Source organism: Choloepus didactylus, chromosome X (genome assembly GCF_015220235.1).
Source record: "Choloepus didactylus isolate mChoDid1 chromosome X, mChoDid1.pri, whole genome shotgun sequence".
Classification (NCBI taxonomy): Eukaryota; Metazoa; Chordata; class Mammalia; order Pilosa; family Megalonychidae; genus Choloepus; species Choloepus didactylus.
Window position 1 is genome coordinate 3,246,997 of NC_051334.1, and position 12,023 is coordinate 3,259,019.

General features: G+C 38.0%; 1 long non-coding RNA gene across 1 annotated transcript in view; it reads right to left on the minus strand.

Annotated features, from left to right (window-relative positions):
• LOC119523378 overlaps positions 1–1,601 on the minus strand; it is a 29,424-nt gene extending 27,823 nt beyond the window's left edge. The window contains exon 1 of the long non-coding RNA XR_005214610.1: positions 1,552–1,601. This is a non-coding gene — a long non-coding RNA (uncharacterized LOC119523378). The remainder of the gene's footprint in view (positions 1–1,551) is intronic.
• Positions 1,602–12,023: the final 10,422 nt, after the last annotated feature.

Sequence of the window (12,023 nt, forward strand, 5' to 3'; positions counted from 1 at the left end):
CCATCCCCCAACACAGCAGCAGTGGGCCCCTCAGGTGGCCCATTCTTCCTAAGCAGATTCCGTTTGACCCCACCAGGCCAGCTCTAAACCCTCACAAGGAGGAATCATCTGGACTTCCAGCCATAAGCCACCAGGTGGAAGTGCCCCTTCCCTGCCAGGCCAGAGAGCCCCCTCCCCACCCAAAGATACGAGGTGCCAAGGGACACCAGCAAGGAAAATCCTGACTCAACAAAAATAAATTACAAACATCCTGTACATAAATAAACAAGGAATATCCAATAAACAATAGCCATAGTAACCAGAAAACATTTGAAAATGACTTGTCATACCAAGAACAAGGATGCTTTGACTTGTCATACTGAAATTAAAGGATTAAAGGAAATCAAGCCCAATAATACATAAAAAGATTCACACATAATGACCAAGTAGTATTTATTTCAGGAAAGAAAGTCTGGTTCAAAAGTTGAAAATCACTGTAATCAATAACATTGATTGGAAAAATCCTATGGTGAGATCAATCACTGCAGAAAAATCATTGGACAAAATCCAAACCCATTTATGATAAAAACTCTTGGCAAACCAGGAATAGAGGAGAACTTCCATAGCTTGATAAAGAGAATCTCCCAATGAAAACCTCTAGAGCTAACATCCCACCCAGTTGTGAATGACTGAATGAATTCCACCTGAAATGGAGAACAAGGAAAGGATGTCCATTCTAACTACTTTTATTCAACATAGTACTAGGAGTTCTAGGTATTGCAATAAGCAAGAAAATAAAAGACCAACAGATTGGGAAGGAAGAAATATAACTCTCCCTATTTGCAGTTGACCTAATTGTTTATGTAGACAATTCCAAGGAATCTATAAAAATCTTCCTAAAATAACATGTGAATTCAACATTGGAGTTTACAAGAACAATATACAAAAATCAATTGCAATATGATGATACTATGAGCCATTGATTATCTACTTTGGATGGATGGTATGGTGTATGACTGTATCTCAATAAACCTGCATTAAGAAATTTTAACAAAATCAATCTCATATCTATTTACACTAACAATGAACATTTGGAAACCAACATTTAAAAACATAAAATTTATAATCATTCCAGAGAACATAAAATACTTAGCCATAAATCCAACAGAACATATACAGGGCCTGAATGCTTAAAATTACAAAATGCTAATGAGAAAAATTAAAGAAAACCTAAATAAATGGAAATAGGTACTGTGTTGATGGACTGCAAGATTCAATATAGTAAAGATGCCAATTCTCCTCAAATAGATCTATAGGTTTTAATTCATTTCTTATCAAAATCCCAGCAAGAACTTCTGCAGCCATAAAATTACACGGAAAGGTGCAGGCCCTGGAATAGCTAAAATTGATCATGATAAAGAAGAATAAAGTCAGAGAGATCAGGCTACCTGATATCAAGGTTTACCACATACCTACAGTAATCAAGACTGTGTGGTATTAACAGAGAAACAGACATATAAATCAGAAGAACAGAATAGAGAACACAGATACAGACCCACATAAAATGCTAACCTGATTTTTTGACGATGAAATTCGATGAAGGCAGGATAGCATCTCCATAAACGGTGCAAGAATAATTGGTCATCTATGGACAGAAAAGAAATGAACCTCAACCACAAACTTTGTATGAAGATTAACTCAAAGTTGATCATAGACTCAGATGTAAAATTTATTCTAGAAAAAGAATTACAGGAGAAAACTTTGGGGATTTAGGGCTTGGCTAAGATTTATTAGAATTTATATTTTCCTATAAAAGGAAATTTGATAAAATGGAACTCAGTTAAAATAAAAATGCTTTTTTTGGTAGTGGACCTGAAAATAGCCAGCACAATTTTCATAATGGCTTTTGTCCTAGTTTGCTAATGCTGCAGAATGCAAAACACCAGAGATGGATAAGCTTTTATAAAACGGGGGTTTATTTCACTACACAATTACAGTCTTAAGGCCACAAAGTGTCCAAGGTAACACATCAGCAATCGGGTACCCTCACCGGAGGATGGCCAATGGCCTCCGGAAAACCTCTGTTAGCTAGAAAGGCAGCTGGCATCTGCTCCAAAGCTCCGGCCTCAAAACGGCTTTCTCCCAGGATGTTCCTTTCTAGCAAGCTTGCTTCTCTTCAAAACATCACTCCCAGCTGCACTCCCTTCCTCCCCCCGAGTCAGCTCATTTATGTAGCTCCACTGATCAAGGCCCACCCCGAATGGGTGGGGCCACGCCTCCATGAGAACATCTCATCAGAATCATTGCCCACAGCTGGGTGGGGCGCATTCCAAGCAAATCCAACCATCACCAAAACGCCTGCCCCACACAAAACCACAAAGATAATGGAATTTGGGGGACACAATACACTCAAACTGGCACATTCCACCCCCTGAACCCCAAAATGACATTATCTTTCCAAATACAAAATATATTCATTCCATCACAATATCACAAAAACTTAAATCATTTCAGTAACAAAAGTTAAGTACAAAATCCCATCAAAATCAGTTTAGGCTTGGTCAGTTCTAAGGCATAATTCCCCTCTAGCTGTGGATCTGTGAACCTAGAACAAGTTATGTGCTTCCAATATACAAAGGAGAGACATTCATAGGATAAACATTTCCATTGCCATAAGGAGAAACAGTAAGGAAAACAGGGTTAACAGGAGCAAAACAGTTCCCAACACCTGCAGGACAAAGTCCATTAGATTTCAAAGTCCGAGAGTCATTTACAGAACAATGTTGCATCCTTGGGGCTTGAGAGAGCAGGAGCCTAACCCTTCCCAAGGGCCTTTTTGGCAGCTGTTTCCTCTCCAAATGCTTAGGTGAGTGCTCCAACATTTCCACACATTGGGGAGACCACCTTCTCGGCCCCATCCTCCTCAAACATCGGGGCAGCTCCCGGATTCCCTTCCATCTCCGGGGCACACGCTCAACCCCTTCAGAACAGTGTGGTGGCAACCAGGCTCTCCTCAATTCCCTGGGAATGTGCTCCACCCTCTTTGGGACCTGAGGTGGCAAAACTCTTCCAGAGCATCGAGGCGGAAAGCCCGCCCTCGACCTCCAGGGCAAACTCACCCTTTCCATGCATGTGGGCTGCTCCGCTCTCCCAGCCCGAGACCTCTTGACTCCAGACCTCAACCTCCATGGCTCTGTCTTTGAAGAGATTTTTCCTTTAATTTTTTCCTTGTCTGTCTCCTCCAGTCCAGACCGGCAATGGCTCTGTCTATAAAGATCTCGCAAAAATTCTGTTGGCTTTGCATGAAGCATGCAGGGGTCAAAGCCATCAGACAATAGGAGTTTCCACAAATCCTTTCTGCTTAACTCCTTATCCAATCTTGGCTTGTCCTCAGGTTGGGCTGTAGCTTCTGGGATTCTACCCACTGGAAGCCCGTAATTTTCCAAGCCATCAACTTCTGGTTTCTTTGAACCCAAGAGTTCAGTTCTAAGTTTCTCTCTCTCTGCTCGCATTTTACTATAAGCTGCAAGGAGAAGCCAGGATACGTCCTCCACACGTAGTCTGGAGATCTCCTCAGCTAAGTATTCCAAGTTGTTGCTTCCAGATTCTTCCTTCCATCTGACACCAGGACTCAATTTTGCCAAATTCTTTGCCACTTTAAAACAAGGATCGCCTTTCTTCCAGTTTACAACACATTCATCATTTCTGTTCAAGTCCTCATCAGAAGTATCTTTAGAGTCCATATTTCCACAGTCTCTTTAAAGCAGTTTTGGCCTTTTCTATCAAGCTCCTCACAACTCTTCCAGAAATTCCCCCTTATCCATTTAAAAAGCCGTTCCAACATGTTTGGTATTTGCAAACTCAGCAGCAAAAGCACCCCACTTCTCTGGTACCAAAATCTGTCCTAGTTTGCTAATGCTGCAGAATGCAAAACACCAGAGATGGATAAGCTTTTATAAAACGGGGGTTTATTTCACTACACAATTACAGTCTTAAGGCCACAAAGCGTCCAAGGTAACACCTCAGCAATCGGGTACCTTCACCGGAGGATGGCCAATGGCGTCCGGAAAACCTCTGCTAGCTTGGAAGGCAGCTGGCATCTGCTCCAAAGCTCCGGCCTCAAAACGGCTTTCTCCCAGGATGTTCCTCTCTAGCAAGCTTGCTCCTCTTCAAAACATCACTCCCAGCTGCACTTCCTTCCTCCCCCCGAGTCAGCTCATTTATGTAGCTCCACTGATCAAGGCCCACCCCGAATGGGTGGGGCCATGCCTCCATGAGAACATCTCATCAGAATCATTGCCCACAGCTGGGTGGGGCACATTCCAAGCAAATCCAACCATCACCAAAACGCCTGCCCCACACAAAACCACAAAGATAATGGCATTTAGGGGACACAATACACTCAAACTGGCACAGCTTTTGACCCTTTCTTTAAGCCCACAGTGGTTGTATAGGGTTTTCTGATATCAATCATAACATTTTATTTAAACTTTAATTTTCATTACTGTTCTAATCATAACAGGTTTGCTTACTATTAATAAAGTTTTAATAATGCAAATAAGCATATTATTTTGCCAGCAGAAATATATTTTAAAAGTCTTCTAGTGATTTTATTTGGAATGAAAATTAGACATATTTACATGATCCCTAATTCGTAGACAAACGCTATTTTGGATAAAAGAGACATGAATACAGTGAAAAAAAACTAAAGGTTTAAGTTACACAAAATCATTGAGAGAATACATTATTAAGGCTATAATGTGAGATATGTTTAGAATTTAATTTTTAAATGCCCTCTGTTAAATATGGAAGAGCAAACTAAGGTTTCCCCTTGATTTGCCGATCCTCTTTTGCAAAGGCTCAACTTCTTTCCTGGCTCTTTTGACCACAGAGTGAATTTCTCCAGGGTTTTTACATTCAAATCCTAACAGCTTTTCCTAAATTCTTTTTACTGAAATTTTCAAAACACCCATCAAAAAGGTCACTTATTCATGAGAAAGATAGTAAGTGGTTTGGCTCACTTTAGGGAATAGGTGAAGTTTTAAATATTTATTGCAATGTATTTTCAATGAAGTGAATAAAGGTATACATTCTAATATCATAGTGGCGGTGCTCTAAATTCAAATTGTAATGACACAAGGTAAGCTTTTGGGAAAGTTCTATATCTAACCCAAGTCTTTAAGAGGAATATCTGATAGAGGGAGGACTAATTTTCCCAAGTAGCAGAGTTAAGGTCTAGAGATTTTTAATAAAGGAGTCAGACTTAGGGAAACATTTGGAAAGGAACTCTGCACAGACACCTTCACACATTTCCATTTATCTCACCATCTCAGAGTCAGAATTTTCATGAGATCTAAACCCTCTGCAACACCCTACCAGCCTTTGATTCACACCTTAAAGGGCTTCAAGTAAAGAATTTCCTTTCCTGATCCACTTTCTCTTCTCTCAAGTTTTCTCTGATCAGGTTAAGTGGCAGCTAATTTTATGATTGAGCACAGCTGTGCACCTTAACAGGGTTCTCAGCTTAGTTGTTTCTTGAAGGAGCCACCATGTTTGTAATTGTGACATTACATCTAATGCTACAGTGGTTTCTAGACTTAAGGATTTTTAAAATCTTTAAAAAAAAAAAAATACTTGGAGCCAACATCTACTGCCATTGTCCCCTCCACCACCCAATCCAAGAGGGGAGCTTTTGAAACAATATACACCCACAGCAACCACAAACAGAATACTATGTATTTTAAGCTTAATTTCTTAAGAGAAGCATTTTAATATCAAAAATAGGAAAGCAGTAATCACAGAAAAAAGTCAGGGTTCTCCAGAAAAATTTACAGGACATCTATATGTAACTATTAAGAGATCTATTGTAGAATTTGGCTCACCAGACCACGGGAATTGACAAATCCAAATTCCAAAGGGCAGGACACAAGGTGAGAAATCAATGGTGATGTTGAATTCCCCAGGAGAAACCACAAGTTGGGAATTCCAATGAAGATGATGAAGGTGATGAGTTCTCCAGCAGAAGCTGGCTGGCTGAAGTAGAGAAGGAAATTCTTCTTTCTGACTGCTGAAATCATCAGCTCTTCCTTTAAGGCCTCCAACTGATTGGTTGAGACTTCTCTCATTGCTGAAGCCAGTCTCCTTTGTTGATTGTAGATGCAATCAGCTGTAGATGCAGTCAACTGATTGTAGATGCAAATCCATCTGTGAAATACCCTCACAGTAACAATCAGGTCACTGCTTGCTTGACCAAACAACTGGATGCCCATAACCCATCCAAGTTCTTAGGTGAAATTAACCAACAAAGCTGCCTAAATGGAACATAGTTAGCTTTATGAAAAATCTGGTATACCAGCTGGATGTTTGTCATTTCACCATGGACTGGGGGAAAATCCCCCCTTCTTTGGCATTTGCAGAAAGAGGTCCTGAATCACAGGTGCACTTATGGAGGCTTTGTCATTCTGTGGACATATTTGGGAAAGCTACAAGTCAGGGGCATTCGCATCAGACCAGGTAGATTTGTTGACCCTACCCAGAACCAAACTGAGCAGGGAATCTCAGGCTGCTGGTTTCTCATGCCCCCCCCCCCCCCCCCCCCCCCGCCATCCTCACAGAGCCATCAGTCCTTGCTCTCGGTGAAAAAGCTGCATCTAAAGAATCTGTTCAGTTAGCAAGCTGTGGATATCATGAGCATACTGGGTTTGCACACCCAACGCTTGGGCTTTCAGGCTGGCTCCAATAATCCTGGTTCATCTCGGATAGCCCTGCTGATCTTATCCCTCTCCTCTGCCTACATCTTTTTCCTCTCCTTTGAAATCCTTTTTCCTTATCCATTTTCCATCTAACAACAACTGGGGGCACTCAAAGGGAACTCCTGAAAACCCTTCAGAATGCTTTTCTTTAGAAGCTACCTTATTTGCTCCTCTTTCTATCCAGCTAGCAGTCTGACAAGCATCTGGTTTGAATGAATGCATCACTGACATTCGGCAAAACTAAATCATCTCTGGATTCATTTGCACCTCAGGATGCTAAGACTATAACTGTCTTAAAAGTCAAATAAAAGGCCCTGATACTGAGAACTACCAAGATTCGGAGCACTTAATAAGAAGCTAACCTACCTAGCTCACTCACTGGTATTCTGTGTTCATTGGCTCTTCTGATCTGAATCTTAATTTATCCCAAACTTAGCAGGTAATGGTTTGCAACTGATATTCAAATTGTGCCAAATATACTGCTGGTGGTGAGAGGCTGAGTTTAAAATGAGGCCTGAGGGATAAATAATGGTTGAAAAACTTGAAGATTTGGGGTGGGTAGACCAAGTCAGTAGGGTACTAGCATCTTCCATGGTAGAAAATGATGAATTTTAAATTATTTTGATTTTAAAATAAAAAACTCTAAATTCAATTATTATATTCAGTCAATATTGGAGGCACAGTAAGGTAAAAGTGAAAATAAAATAATCATGTTTGATTTTATCATATAATTTTGTCAAAATTCAGGAATGATTTTTATGATATTCTTAAGGATAAGGAATTAAAAACTCCATTTCTTCTAGTTAATGGTTCAGGCCTTTTATTCAGAAGGAAATGTTTTTTTCTTTTACACTTTTCAAGTTAAACTAGGTATTTTCTTCTTTAAAAATAACATTCTCATTAATATGCTGAGTCATTCTTTACTCATAAGCAGCAATTTGGGTGAGAAGCATTAAGTGGAACTAAATCCAAAGGAAATAATATAAAACTTAATCAAACCAAAAATCTCCAGCTGTCCAGAATATCATCTCGACATTTGATTTATTGAGAAAGGGACAAATAGTCAACATCAGGATGTGTGCCATTCACCATAAACCCCCACAATATATATGTAAATTAGACAGATGGATAGGTAGATAGATAGATACATGATAGATAGACAGATGGTTGATAGATAGATACATTGATAGATGGTGATAGAAGATAGATGATTGATAGATAGATGATAGATAGATGGTTAACAGATTGATAGATGGTAGATAGTTGATAGATGATAGATAGATAGATAGGTGATATATATATAGATGATTGATAGATGGTAGATAGATAGTAGATAGATAGATGGATAGACAGATAGATAGATGATAGGAAACCAGGTGAGGTAAATTCATATTCTGTCAAATTTCCCATTTTTATAACATAAATTAGTAGCTGACTGGTAATTAAGAGGAAAAAAAAAGCTAATATAAAATAATGATGCATATTTCTGTTGAAATATGATAGCTTCTGAATTCTCAAATATATTCATATCATAAATATATCCCCTCTTAAACTAACACATTTTTATTTTAGTCTTTCTCATGCTTTCTTTTGGAAAAGACTATGTGGCTGATTCCTTCAAAGTCTAAGACCACCCCTGCCCCAATGGATTTAAAAACTATTATCATCCAATAGGACATTGGGGGAAGCATTCCATCCTGAATATAAATAATATGTCCAGTGATATCCAGTTTATTGTTGATTAAAGGAGGAAGAATGAATATAGTCTAAGGGGGAAGTTATTTCAGAGGCACACACAAATGCTAATTTCTACCAGATAGATATTTTCTGAAGGAGAATCCATCTCATTTTCTCTGGTCAACTGATCTACTTTCATGACACTGGAGAACCTTCATGAGATGTTTGGAGAGTTTTGTCCCCTCTGCTCCTTCTCCCTCTCCTGTTGTTAAGGAGAGGGAACAGAGGACACTGCTCATCCATTTATGAAATCCTTCTCCTGTCTTTCTCAGATATTTATCTCTCAAAGAAGTTGCTTTGAAGGTTTGTTCCTTCCTCTGAGGAAGGGCAGGGATTTCCTTTTTCTGTTGCTATATTTTGTTTGATTTTTAACTAATTGTTTTATTCACATGCAGTTGTAAGACATAATATATAGCCTTTACCCAGTTTCTCCCAATAGCTGAAAAACTACAGTGTCATGGCCCAACTAGGATATTGTCATTGAAACAGCCAAGATATAGAACATCCCAACCCTACAAAGATTCTCCATATCCCTCTTTTATAGCCATGCCACAGGGCTGTATTGCCATTGCTTGTTTATTTCCTAGGAAATGATTTAACTGTTTATAAGTGGCTGTACATTTTGCATCCTCATTACAAATATATGAATGATCAACTTCCTCCACATCCTTGCCAGCATTTGGTGTTTTCACTTTTTTTTACTTTACCCATTCCAATAGGTGTGCAGTGATATCTCTGTGTGGTTTTAAATTGCATTTCCCTAATAGCTAATGATGCTGAACATTTTTTTCATGTGTTTATTTGCCATAACTGCAAACTATTTTGTGAAATATCTGTTCATGGCTTTTATCCAATTACTAATTGGATTTTGTATAGCTTTACTGTTGAGTTTTGGGAAGTGTCTTAGTTTGTAGGCTGCCATACAGATCCACATTTGGATGGGTTGGCTTAACAACAGCAATTTATTGGCTCATGGTTTCAAAAGCTAGAAGGCTTTCTCCTTTCTGGGGTCAGTAGCCTTCTGGCTGGTAGACAATTCTTGGCTTCCTTGGCTTTCCCATTTCATAGCGATATCCTCTCCTTTTTTTCCTGGTTCCATAGACTTCTAGCTTCTGCTTCTCCATGTGGCTTTAGTAATCTGAATAATTTTATTGAGTTTTAAACAATGCACATTTTGAACTCTGAATTCACTGCAAATTTATCTTGGAAAACTCAGCTTCATTTTTAGGAAAAAATACTTAGATGAATTCTTTGTTATTTTTCCATTTTTGTTATAAGAAGAAATAAATTTACTTGCCATTGAACTTAATAATGTAATTTTATTCAAATTCTAAAATGAAATACTATATATTTTACATTATGTTCAGGGTTAAGGATATTCATGAACTCTCAAGAATTCTCTTGTGATTCAAGTTGCCATAATTATATTCTTCTTTCATAATTCAATATAGAGCCTAAGTTGAACAAATTCAAAAGAAAAACTCAAGTTTTCAATATTTGATTCTTTATATATTCATATCGCTGACAAGACATTTTGTGAAAAATAATCCTCATGTATGTATTCACTAGAATATTTTATTTTACTACTTATTTTCACTGAGAACGTTGATATGAAATATATGTATGTGCTTGCATTTGTGTGAATAATGCCAATTAACCTGTGATTGCCTCTCTCGCTCAATGTTATGACTTTTTGAATAAACTGATACACACACATTTGCTAATATATTGCATCTACCTCCCTATCTTCTACCTACCTTTTGATTATTCACTTGAATTTATCCAAATAATGCAAGAATGTTTCTTTCCTAATATTAACATGGTAAAAAAAATCTGAACACCCCTCTCCATCTAAGCATAATTATTGATAAAAATTCAATACTATTGCTCACACAATGGAATTTAAGGATAGAAGGAAACTGCATGATCTGATAATGGAATCTTCAAAAAAACTCACCTCAGCTGCATACTTGTTGATAAAACATGGGGTGCTTTCCCTTCAAAACCAGGCTCAAAGCAAAGGTGTCTATTATCCTTACACATGTTCAATATTTCGTGTACAGGCCTGGGCAGCACAGAATACTAGGTATAAAAAATTATAAAGAAGGAAATATACAGATCATTTTCCCAGATAGAATGATGCATAAATCACAAAAAGCAGCAAATACTATTTTTAATCTAATAGTTCATCAGTTATTTGATATAATACCATACACAAAACGTTAACTACTTCTAACCTATTAGCTGAAAGTCATACAGTTTTTTTTTTTTTAAGAAAACCATTCACGATAGCAACAGTGTCCAATGCACATGGGAATTTATCTGGTAAAATATTTACATGACTTTCGGTAACTTTTTGGAGAAAAATTATAAAACTGTATCAAAAGACATTGAAGAAAAATGATATTATTCTTTACACCTTTTTGGATTTCTGATTATCATTGATGACTTCTTTTCATGCAGTGAATTAAGCAAGAGTAGCCATAAATGATTAACACATGCTGCTGTGAGAGAATGCAAGTGTGACAAGATTACAAAATTCAGTGACAAAACGTCATCATAGAGGAAAGGGCTTTTGCATAATGCAGAGCATTCCTCCTGGAAAAACCCTTATAGATCTATGTATTTGATCCTTGTAAAATCCAAAGCTGTAACGTCATTCTTTCCTACAGACAGCTGTTGTTTATAGCATTCCTGTTTGGAAATAAGACATGCATTTCCTGAAGTTCTTCCATCAAGCAGACTTCTCTGGTGTCATCACGAACAAAATAAAGAATTAGAAATATAGGTCCCAACTTTTGCATGGTTGTAGCAGGAAGATGATTGGAATCATTTCAGACCTCCAAGGTGAAAACTCTCTGAAGTTTGCGAATCAGCACAGATACCAGATGACTATGAATGCAATGAAGAAGAACGAACTGGCATGCCACACAGAAGCAGAAAATAATGAGGGAAAACCATGTAAAGTCAAATCAAAATGAAAACACTCTCCTAGCCATATAATGTAGGTTGGGAAAGGTGGAATATTAACACCAAAAGCAGGTTGGGGTTACGATGGTGAAATATGTATCTCAACCTAAGTTTTTTTTTTTTTTTTTTTTTCAGTCCTTCACATAATGCTTTTTTGTCTACATCAAGACTTTCGGGATTTATGAAGGGAAAGTGCTTGAGCAATTTTCCATTATGTTAATCTGTATAAGACATGTTCTACCACCTTCAATAAGATGAGAGAAGGAACAGCTCAGCCTTTCAGAGACGGTCAAATGATTTGTGGCCATGGGTAGGAGTGAGCAGGATGGAGGGGACTGAATGTTTCTTTGAAAGTAGCACTAACGAAGTATTAATATGCAAACAAGTCCCTTGGGCAACTTGCTGAACAGTGGATTCTAATTCTGTGGGTCTGGGGTAAGACCTGAAGTTCTGTGCATCTAACAACTCCCCAGTTGATGTGATGCTTCTGGAACTCTAGAATTCCATTTATAGAAAGTTTCAAAAAAGCAAAACTAATCTACCTTGTTATATGTCAAAATGGCACAAGTCTTTTGGGAAGTTGAG